This window comes from Oryx dammah, unplaced genomic scaffold (assembly GCF_014754425.2).
Source record: "Oryx dammah isolate SB20612 unplaced genomic scaffold, SCBI_Odam_1.1 HiC_scaffold_28, whole genome shotgun sequence".
NCBI classification, from domain to species: Eukaryota; Metazoa; Chordata; class Mammalia; order Artiodactyla; family Bovidae; genus Oryx; species Oryx dammah.
Genome location: NW_024070212.1, coordinates 18538626 through 18550270, shown reverse-complemented (window position 1 = coordinate 18550270; position 11645 = coordinate 18538626). Strand labels below are relative to the sequence as shown.

The 11645-nt window shown below is 41.2% G+C and overlaps 2 long non-coding RNA genes across 2 annotated transcripts in view; one reads left to right on the top strand and one right to left on the bottom strand.

Annotated features, from left to right (window-relative positions):
• Positions 1–6344: 6344 nt before the first annotated feature.
• On the bottom strand, positions 6345–10289 carry LOC120855876. Its single transcript, XR_005719330.1, has 4 exons — positions 10279–10289; positions 9956–9959; positions 7472–7479; positions 6345–6423 (listed from the first exon to the last, which is right to left on the bottom strand). It is a non-coding gene; the product is annotated as an uncharacterized LOC120855876 (long non-coding RNA).
• LOC120855875 overlaps positions 6346–11645 on the top strand; it is a 16076-nt gene continuing 10776 nt past the window's right edge. Inside the window, exon 1 of the long non-coding RNA XR_005719329.1 lies at positions 6346–6475. This is a non-coding gene — a long non-coding RNA (uncharacterized LOC120855875). The remainder of the gene's footprint in view (positions 6476–11645) is intronic.

Genomic DNA, 11645 nt, shown 5'->3' with positions numbered 1-11645 from the left:
CAGAGTCTTTCCCTTGCTAGAACCTAATGATTCTGGCAACGACTCCCCTAGTACACCTTTTGACATTAAAACTGACAACACCCTCTGGATAACAATAGTAAGTTTTTACCACATACTCTTAATTGTAAAATTTTGCTACCTACTCATTCTCTTTTGAGACAGAGGCTCTCTGAATTGCTGGCTTTACAATCACAAGTCTCTGAGGCCGATGGTTTCTCTGCCTTTCAAGTTTTAAGAAATCCTGACGCTCAAGGGCACATAATACCTCACTGCTGCTAAGTCACTTCAGTCGTATCTGACTCTGTGTGACCCCAGAGACGGCAGCCCACCAGGCTCCCCCGTCCCTGGGATTCTCCAGGCAAGAACACTGGAGTGGGTTGCCATTTCCTTCTCCAATGCATAAAAGTGAAAAGTGAAAGTGAAGTCTCTCAGTCATGTCCGACTCTTAGCTACCCATGGACCGCAGCCTACCAGGCTCCTCTGTCCATGGGATTTTCCAGGCAAGAGTACTGGAGTGGGGTGCCATTGCCTTCTCCGTGAAGGTATAATTTTTATCACATGCAACAAATTTAAAAAGCTATAACTATGTACAGCCCACAATCACCTTTTACTAAAGTACTTCTAAATTCTATAACATCCTGTATTGGAAATTTTATTCCCCATGATTGGTGAACTTTAACAAAGCTCTCCTTAAACCAGGAGAATATCTTCAATGGATAATGTTTGGTTTCATGATATAGCCAGAGATCATGCTAACAGAAATGCTCGAGCTGGCGCTCCCCAAAATCAAGTTACTTTTGAGATGCTAACGGGTACAGAACAATTTGATGCCATAGAAGCTCAAATAGGGTACCCTCCTTTGTTACATGAACAATTAAAAACAGTGGCCCTTGAAGCTTAGGATCGAATTACTCCTCAAGGGGAGCCTACAGGTAGCTACTCTAAAATATTGCAAGGACCTAATGAAACATATGCTGATTTTTTAGCTAGATTAGAAACTGCTATTTCCCGCACTGCTTGGAGCAGAAGCTAAAAGGCAACTAGAGCAATTACTTGCTTATGAAAATGCAAATCAGGAATATCAAAAGGCTATAGCTCCAATTCGTGAGACAGGGACTATTATTATTTGAAGGCTTGTCGCAGTCTAGGATCAGAAACTCAAAAGATGCAAATGCTAGCTGAAACAATGGTTGCTGCCTTAAGAAAGGGAAATGAAGGATGCTTTACATGTAGAAATAAGAAGAATTTAAAAAGGGACTGGAGAAGGCAATGGCACCCCACTCCAGTACTCTTGCCTGGAAAATCCCATGGATGGAGGAGCCTGGGGGGCTGCAGTCCATGGGGTCGCTAAGAGTCGGACACGACTGAGCGACCTCACTTTCACTTTTCATTTTCATGCATTGGAGAAGGAAATGGCAACCCACTCCAGTGTTCTTGCCTGGAGAATCCCAGGGACGGGGGAGCCTGGTGGGCTGCCGTCTCTGGGGTCGCACAGAGTAGGACACGACTGAAGTGGCTTAGCAGCAGCAGCAGCAGCCCTAAGAAAGCTAATAAAAAACCTCCAAAAATCTGCCCTCACTGCCGCAGAGGAATTCATTAGGACAAAGATTGTAAATCTAAATTTGACATTGAAGGGAATCCTATTCCAGGAAACTCCAAGCAGGGGACCCCCCAGTTTCCCTTCAACAAAAACCAAGGACAAATTCCATCTTCTCCCTCAAACCCTCAACATCTGGCAGTGCTGTCGTGGATATATCAGCCCTCAGTGACTTTCTCCTTTACCCTCAAGCAGTCCCCTCTAGAATACCTACCGGACTTTTTGGACCCCTGTCCCCACAAACCTTCAGTCTTTTACTTGGCCAATCTAGTTTGACTTCTAAAGGAATTACTGTTCACCCTGGAGTAATTGATTCAGATTATAAAGGAGAAATTCAAATTATGATGTCATCTCAGATTTTATGACAACTCAAAAAAGGGGATAAGATTGCTCCATTACTTCTTTTACCTTACATTTCTATTAACTCCTCTAATGATATACGGACGGGCAGATTCGGTAGTACAGATCAAAAACAATCCTTTTGGACATTATTGGTATCTGAATTTGCCCAACCGACTATAAATATCAAAATTAATGGTAAAAGATTTCCTAGTCTCCTCGACACTGGATCTGATATTACTATTATTTCCAAACATTTATGGCCCAAATCCTGGCCTGTACAAACAATTTCTTGCCAAATTGCAGGTATTTCTCAAACCAAAGTACAAGAGGTTTATCAGAGTACTCAAATTTATCCATGTGAGAGACCAGAAGGCCAGCCTGCAACATTAAGACCTTATGTGATAGATGCACCCCTTAATGTAATAGGAAGGGATTTCTTATGCAATGGCAAACTCAGATATACATTCCACATTTTTCCTAGGGGCCACCGCTCATTTAACAAACAATACAATTATTAAAATAGCTTGGAAGAATGACCAACCTATTTGGACAGAACAGTGGCCCCTCATGAAAGAGAAATTACAGACGGCTAAGGAACTTATAGATACACAACTAGAATTAAAGCATATTAAGGAATCTTGTTCTTCTTGGAACTCTACCATTATTGTTATAAAAAAAGAAATCTAACAAATGGCTTCTCCTAACTGACCTTTAAAAAGTTAATGCATTCATGAAACCTATGGGTGCATTACAACCAGGAATCCCATCACCTACCACTATTCCTCAAAATTGGCATATTATTATTATTGATTTACAAGATTGCTTTTTAAATATACCTTTAGACCGAGAGAGATTCGCTTTCTCTCTCCCTTATCCTAATCATATTGGACCCCAGAAACGGTACCAATGGACTGGACTGCCACAGGGGACGATGGATTCTCCCACCATGTATCAGTACTATGTAGCCAAAGCCCTTGAGCCTGTGAGAAAACAATTTCCTAACTTTCTTGTTATTCACTATATGGATGATATATTGTTTTTGGCTCCATCTATCTTAGAAACTCAACACATGTTTGGTATAGTTCAGCTATGCTTAAAAAACTCTGGATTAATCATTGCCCTTGAAAAAATTCAAACCTCTACACCTTACCATTACTTGGGGTTTGTTGTTAATAGACAACGTATTACTCCCGAACTAATTCAGACCGTACTGATAAATTATCAACCCTAAATGATTTTCAAAAGCTCTTAGGTTATATAAATTGGATTAGACCTTCCTTAGGCATTGCTAATTATCAACTGAATAAACTATTCAATACTTTAAAAGGAGATCCTGATTTAAATAGCGCTCGTTCACTTTCTCAAGAGGCACGAGAGGAACTCTATTTAGTGCAAAATAAATTATAAAAACAATTTCTTACTCACATCAAACTAGATTTACCTCTAGAATTATTTATACTCCCCTCTCTTCATTTTCCTACAGGACTTCTTGCCCAACAAGAACACCCAGTAGAATGGATCTGTACCCGTTTTAAGGGAATAAAGTCACTTACACCCTACCTTGATTTAATTGCTCTAATCATTATCAGTGGAAGAAATAGGACTAAAACTCTAATTGGCTCCGATCCTCATAAAATTGTAATACCTATCAATAAATCTCAATTTGAGAATACATTACAAACTTCTACCAATTTCCAAATAGCTTTTCTGGAATATTTTGGAGAAATTTCATTCCATTATCCTTCTGGTAAGCTGTGAATTTCTTCAAAAATACTGAATTTATTATTTCTCACATTATCAGCTCACAGCCTATACCACAAGCTGTGGTTTTTTATATAGATGAGACTAAAAACACCAAAGCTTCTTTCTGGTCTCTTAAAGAATATAAAGTCTTTTATACTAAATTTCATTTTGCCCAATAAAATGAATTATATGCTCTTATTCAAGTTATTTGCCTACATCCTTACCCTATTAATATAGTCTCTGACTATATATATTCAGTTTTTGTATTAAAAAATATAGAAACCTCCACCATAAACTCCAATCAACCTATTATTCAACAACTCTTTTTCAAACTACAATCTGTTCTTAGAAACCGCAATTCTCCCGTTTATATTATACATATTCGAGCACATTCTTGCCTTCCTGGGCCCCATGACTTATGGTAATGAGTAGGCTGATAACTGGTTTCTTTTGATACTCCAGAGGAACAGCATGCTCTGTTGCACAGCAATGCTGGCTCCCTACGCCAGCTATGGAAAACCCCATACTGCCAGGCTAAGGAAATTGTTATTAATTGCTTTACCTGTAGATCCCTACATCTTTGACCCATTGCCCAAGGTATTAATACTAGCGGTCTGCAACCTAATGAACTATGGCAAATGGATATAACTCATTGCCCTGAACTTTCTCCATTTTCTTTCTTGCATGTCTGTATTGACACTAATCCTTCTTTTATTTGGGCCACACCTCTTCTCGAGGCTACACAACACGTTATAACTCACTTATTAGCTTGTTTTGCTGTAATGGGAACTTCTGCTGCTGCTGCTGCTGCTAAGTCGCTTCAGTCGTGTCCAACTCTGTGCGACCCCAGAGACGGCAGCCCACCAGGCTCCCCCGTCCCTGGGATTCTCCAGGCAAGAACACTGGAGTGGGTAAAATAGAAAATAGCCCCGCCTATATTTCTAGACACTTTAAACAATTTTTACAATCTTTTTATATTAAACATATTACATGTATTCCTTATAATCCACAGGTACAAGGCATAGTCGAACGAACACATCACACACTAAAGTTGCAAATAAATTAAAAAAGGGGGAATACACAGGAACACTACTGTCTTCCTTATCTAAAGCAGACTTTACTAGATTCCAACATAAGATATTTTCTAAACCTATAACTATTGTTAATACAGCTTTATTTGTTTTAAATTTTTTAAACTTACCACAGAGAGATAGCTTAACAAGAGCAGAAAAGCATTTCGAGGAATTGAAGGACACTTCTCTTCCTCTGCCCATTTAGTACCAAGACAGGTTAACGAAACAATGGAAATCTGGGAAACTAATCTTACAGGGAAAGGGGTATGCTTGTATTTCCCCAGATGAATCCAACGAACTCACATGGCTTCCTGTTTGGAAGATTTGACCCAAGGGGGCCCCCAGCCTTCAAAATAGAGGCGAAACAACAAAAACCCCAGGAGAAAGAAATTCCAGTTCGGGGCCATGGTGGCTCTAAATATCTCCAGGAAGCACCGCCCTTGGCGGCATCAACCTTATGATCTCCCCACTTGGGGACAAATAAGATCCCTTACTAACTGAGCTGAGAATTTGGTCTCTCAACAGGGAATGCCTCGGAGTCCTGAATACATTCTCCTGCTCCGTCTGCTTGCTCTGCTTGCTCGTGCCTCCCCCGTTGGAGCTCTAACTAATCATATTTACTGGGCTTACATACCCCGCCCCCCTCTACTACAGGTGGTCAAATGGACGGAGAGAGGACCAATCGTTTCAGCCAATGACTCTATACATGTGTCTTCTCCCTGGAGCATTAAAGGGCTCACACACCCTGAAGAAGAAGGAAACTAATATTTCTCTAGGTTATGAAGTCCTTCCTTCGTGCATGGGCCCAGCAGAATTATGCATAAACGTTAGCCGACAAACTTGGGCTTTTGCCCTGCCCCCCAAAAAGGACTTTCAGACATTGCTTGGATTATTTACTGCCCTTTCTATGTCTGTGAACCATGTTTATACTACTGAGACTTTAGGGAAAGAGCTAGGGAAAGAACAAAGAACATTATGCAAAGGGTTTACTTATAACAACTTTACATATGCTCCTGTTCGTTGGGACAAATGTCAAGCCAAATCAGGAAATTTAATGTTTGTGGCTAGCCATACAGTTGTTGATTAGGGACCCCATGGTATGTGGTTATCTAACTGCTCAGATGATATTAACAGCACTGTGTGTGACTATGCTGCTTAAGTGACATAGGAGGTCACTGACACTGTGATGGAGCATTACCATGACAATGGACTTCTTGGGTGGCTTACAGTGGATTAGCCCCACCTCGTCCAGTGGCTCAGAGGTTAAAGCGTCTGCCTGCAATGCAGGAGACCTGGGTTCAATCCCTGGGTTGGGAAGATCCCCTGGAGAAGGAAATGGCAACCCACTCCAGTGTTCTCGCCTGGAGAATCCCATGGACAGAGGAGCCTGGGGGTCTACATACAGTCCACGGGGTTGCAAAGAGTCGGACACGACTGAGTGACTTCACTTTCACTTTTGTCCTAGAATCGTCCTGGATAAACAGAGTGGGCCTGAACAGTGGGACATCTCGAAACTTGCTGCGAGCACTGAAGAACTTGGGACTTGGACCGGACATTTCCACAGGGACCAGTCGTGGTCATAGTAACTATTTCTTTCGCTATAATCAATCGTATCTTATACAGGCCTGTGTCCCACTTCCTTTTGTTATAGCCATAGGAAATTGACAACTTAATAAGACTTTACGTTCTGTAACTTGTATTAATTGCAAACTATATACTTGTCTTAACTCCTCTATTTATTTAAGAAATGATTCCTTTTTGATTCCTCGATCTCACCGTAATTTGTGGTTACCAAGAAGTCTCCAACGACCCTGGGAAGAAGGTCCCATGGCTGGACTCGCTTCCAGATTACTTACTAAACTGCTCCAATGATCTAAACGATTCGTTGGATGGCTGATCCTTGGCATTTTGGGGTTAATAGCTATTTGCACCACTGCTGCTGTCACTGGCGCTGCTTTACATACCTCGATTCAAACCCATAATTTTATCCAAAATTGGACTGAAGATGCTCATAATATGTGGGCTACTCAGGCTCAGGTAGATGAGGATATTCAACAGGAAATACAGGCACTAAAAGCAGCCATCATATGGGGTGGAGATCAATTAATAGATTTGCAAAAACAAGTGATAGTAAAATGTGATTGGAATTCTGCTCAATTTTGTGTTACTCCTGTTCATTTCAATCAAAGTGCCTACAACTGAGAACAAATCCAATTTCATTTACAAAACATACATGATAATGCTTCTCTGAATGTACAGTTACTGCAAAAGGAAATCTTTGAACCTTTTCTAAACGTCTGCCCTCTTCCACTAATTTGGAAACTTTAGCTGAACAACTAGCTGATCAATTATCTGGGCTAGACCCACGAGGATGGTTTCAAAGTATTACCCACAGCATCGGGTCCAGAACTGTAACTTTGGTGATTGTCTTGGTAATTATATTTGTGGTTTATTGTTGCTTTTCTATAAGGTTGGTTAATACTAAACAAACTCAATTGGTCAAGACCTTTTTTTACAAATATAATAAAATAGGGGGAATTGTCAGGAAGCATTTAACAGGAGGCTTCCTCTGTGCTGTTTTGGATCTGTCATGAATCCTCTGTTCCTTATTAATTCCTGAATATTCAGGAATTAAGAGGAGTGGAAAACCACTCCCGGGGCTGAGGAATGCATGTATTTTCTTCATTAGCTTTTCCATACAGTGAAAAGTAACTACTTATGACCCTTTTCCTTTTTATGGACCATATGGTAAAAGTGATTATTTACAACCCTCTCTCTTTGATATGGATCGTCTTATGTTTCCTTGATGATTTGTAAGTCTGGACTTTTGATCTTTATCTTTGCTGAAAATAGCTACCTTGTAAGACAGTATATATACCCATGGTATGTTGAGTAAAACACCCTTGTTCCATCAGAGCTTGGGTCCCCATGTCTTTCTTTCTTTTTCTCTCTCTTTCTCTCTTTCTCAGGCTAATTCTTTGGAGCGCAGATGACCGCTGAGCTCACTTCTTGCCCGGGCTTGCAAGACCCTCGCGAGAGGGCGCCCTGTGCCTATGTGAAGCAATGCAAGCCCCGTGTCAAGGGCTTTATTGGGTTTCTGCATAAACCAAGGAATATCAGTCTCTTTCTCTCTCTCTTTTACTTTCTTATCATTGACTCTGGACCACCAGGTTCCAGTCCATTAAAGAACCCCAAAAACCCAGCCATGTCTAATAGCACACCCATAGTCAACCAGACACAACAGAAGGACCCATGCAGCACACACCTAGAGCACGCCTCGAGCACACACCTCTGGTGATCAAGGGGAGAGCACTGCAGGGCCCCATTTCCTACATAAGGCTACTTCTCTATGATTGGAAAACACAAACAGCCTACCACAAAGAAATAAAAACAGCAAGTTAGGCAAATGAGGCAACAATGGAATATGCTTCAAAAAAAGGAACAAGATGAAAACCCAGAAGAACAAAGTGGAGACAAGCAATCTACCCAACAAAGAGCTTAAGGTAATGTTCATAATAATTCTCAAAGAACTCAGGAGAAGAATGGATAAACAGAGTGAGAAGTTATGTTTTTAACAGAGTTAAAAAATATAAAGAAGCAGAGATGATGAACCCAATAACTGAAACAAAAGATTACACCAAAAGGAATCAACAGTAGATTAAATGATACACAGGAACGGATCAGCAAAATGGAAGAATAAAGCAGTGGAAATCACTCAAGCTGAACGGAAAAAAACGAGAAAAGAATTTTAAAAATTGAGGACAGAAGACTTCCCTGGTGGCCAAGTAGTTAAGAATCCACGTTCCAAAGCAAGAGACATGGTTCCATTCCCTGGTTGGGGAACTAAGATCTCACATGCTGCCAGGCAACTAAGCCTGGATGCTGCAACTCCTGAGCCCATGAGCTCTGCAGCCCATGGACACAACTAGGGAGAAACCTCTATGCCTCAGTGAAGAGCCCACATGCTGAAGCTAAGACCTGACATGGCCAAAGTAAATTCTAAAAAAATGAGGACAGTTTAAGAGACCTCTGGGAAAACATAAAACATACAAATATTCATATTATAGGGGTCTGAGAAGGAGAAGAGAGAGAGAGAGAAAGGTACAGATAAACATATCTGAAGACCTAACAGCTGAAAACTTCCCTAACTTGGGAAAAGAAACAGACATCCAGGTCCAGGAGGAAAGTTACAAACAAGATCAACCCAAAGAGAATCACACCAAAATACACTATGATTAAAATAGCCAAACTTTAAAGAAGGAATATTAGGAACAGCAAATGAAAAGCAACAAGCTATATACAAAGGAACTCCCATAAGACTATCAGCGGACTTCTATGCAGGCCAGAAGGGAGGGGCATGATAAAGGAAAAGCCTACACCCAGGAATACAGGAATACACCCAACAAAGCTTTCATTCCTATTTGAAGGACAGATCAAGTTTTACAGATAAGCAAAAGCTAAAAGGGCTTAGCACTATGAAACCAGCTTTACGAAATTGTTAAAGGGTAGTTACAAGATTCAAAATTGATATAGAGAAATCTGCTGCATTTCCATACACCAACACGAACTATCAGCAAATGAAATTAAGGACACAATCTCATTCACAATCACATCAAAAAGAATAAAACACCTGGGAATAAATATAACTAAGGAAGTAAAGGTATATTTTGTCACCCTGCTTATTTAACTTATATGCAGAGTACATCACGCAAAATACCAGGCTGGAAGACTCACTCGTTTGATCTCCTTGCAGTCCAAGGGACTCTCAAGAGTCTTCTCCAACACCACAGTTCAAAAGCATCAATTCTTCCTCACTCAGCCTTCTTTATTCTCACATGCATACATGACATCATGGCTGCAGTCACCATTCACAGTGATTTTGGAGCCCAGGCTGGAATCAAGATTGCCAGGAGAAATTTCAACAACCTCAGATATGCAGATGATGCCACGCTAATGGCAGAAAGCGAAGAACTAAAGAGCCTCTTGATGAAGGTGAAAGAGGCGAGTGGAAAAGCTGGCTTGAAATTCTACATTCAGAAACTAAGATTGTGGCATCTGGTCCCATCACCTCATGGCAAATAAGTGGGGAAACAAGGGAAACAGTGACAGATTTTATTTTCTTGGGCTCCAAAATCACTGTGAATGGTGACTGCAGCCATGAAATTAAAAGATGCTTGCCCCTTGGAAGAAAAGCTATGACAAACCTAGATATCATGTTAAAAAGCAGAAATATCCCTGTGCAGACAAAGGTCCATCTAGTCAAAGCTATGGTTTTTCCAGTAGTCACGTATGCATGTGAGAATAAAGAAGGCTGAGTGAGGAAGAACTGATGCTTTTGAACTGTGGTATTGGAGAAGACTCTTGAGAGTCCCTTGGACTGCAAGGAGATCAAATGAATCAATCCTAAAGGAAATCAACTCTGAATATCCATTGGAAGGACTGATGCTGAAGCTGAATCTCCAATGCTTTGGCCACCTAAAGTGAAGAACTGATTCACTGGAAAACACAGATGCTGGGAAAGACTGAAGCCAGGAGAAGAAGGGGACAACAGAGGATAAGATGGTTGGATGGCATTATTGACTCAATGAACATGAGTTTGAGCAAGCTCTGGGAGATGGTGAAGGACAGGTAAGCCTGCTGCAGTCCATAGGGTCACAGAGTTGGACATGACTGAGTGACTAAACAACAATTTTTTGGGAATTCTTCTATTGGCCCAGTGGTTAAGACTCCATGCCTTCACTGCTGAGGGCCTGGGTTCAATTCCTTGTTGGGGAACTAAGATTCCACAAGCTGTGTGATGCAGCCAAAAGAAAAAAAAAAATATATATATATATATATATATAAAAACACTTTTCATCAGCATAATTGAAACTAAAATAACATAACATTTTCATTATCAGATTGGCAAAAAGTGAAACAGTGATAATACCCAATGGTTTTGAGGGTGTGGGGAAATTGGGACACATTCTAATTACACAATCATACACCATTTACGAGAGTCAAAGTTTGATACAATCTGTCTTAGTTGGCTTGGGCTGATATAACAAAATACCACAGACTGGGTGGCTTAAACAATAGAAATTTATCTGCATAGTTTCGGTGGCTGGAAGTACAAGGCCAAGGTGCCAGCAAGGTTGATTTTTGGTGATATTTCTGTTCCTGGATTACAGATGGCAGCCTTCTTGCTGTGCCCTTACATGGCCTTTGTGCATGTGGAGAGAGAGAGAGATCTCTGGTGTCTTTTCTCTTTTTATGCAGACACCAGTTCTACAGGATCAGGGCCCTACCCTTATGACCTCACTTAACCTTCAATTACCTCTGTGCCTTGTCTCCAAAACAGAATTCAGAGCTTCAATACGTGAATCAGGGCGGCTGTGAGGAGAAGCAAAATTCAGGTCATAACACAGTAACACAGTATTTTTTTGGGGGACTGCCCCACCAAGCATGCATGTGGAATTTTAGTTCCCCAACCACGGATGGAACCCATGCCCCCTGAAGTAGAAGCCTGTAGTCTTAACCACTGGACCACCAGGGATGGTCTAGAGAATTGCAGAGATATATATATATGTGTGTGTGGGTGTGTGTATTTTAAATAAGTTTATTTATTTATGGCTGTGTGGGTCTTCGTTGCTGCTCAGGCTTTTCTCTAGTTGCGGCGGGCGGAGGCCCCACTCCAGCTGCGGTCCTTGGACTTCTCATTGCGGCGGCTTCTCTTATTACAGAGCATGGGCTGTAGGGCGTGCAGGCTTCAGTAGCTACAGCTCCTGGGCTCTAGAGCACAAGTTCAAGGGTTGTGGTGCACGAGTTTAGTTGTTTCACAGCATGTGGGATCTTCTCGGACCTGGGATTGAACCTGTGTCTCCCACAGTGGCAGATGGGTTCTTTACCAC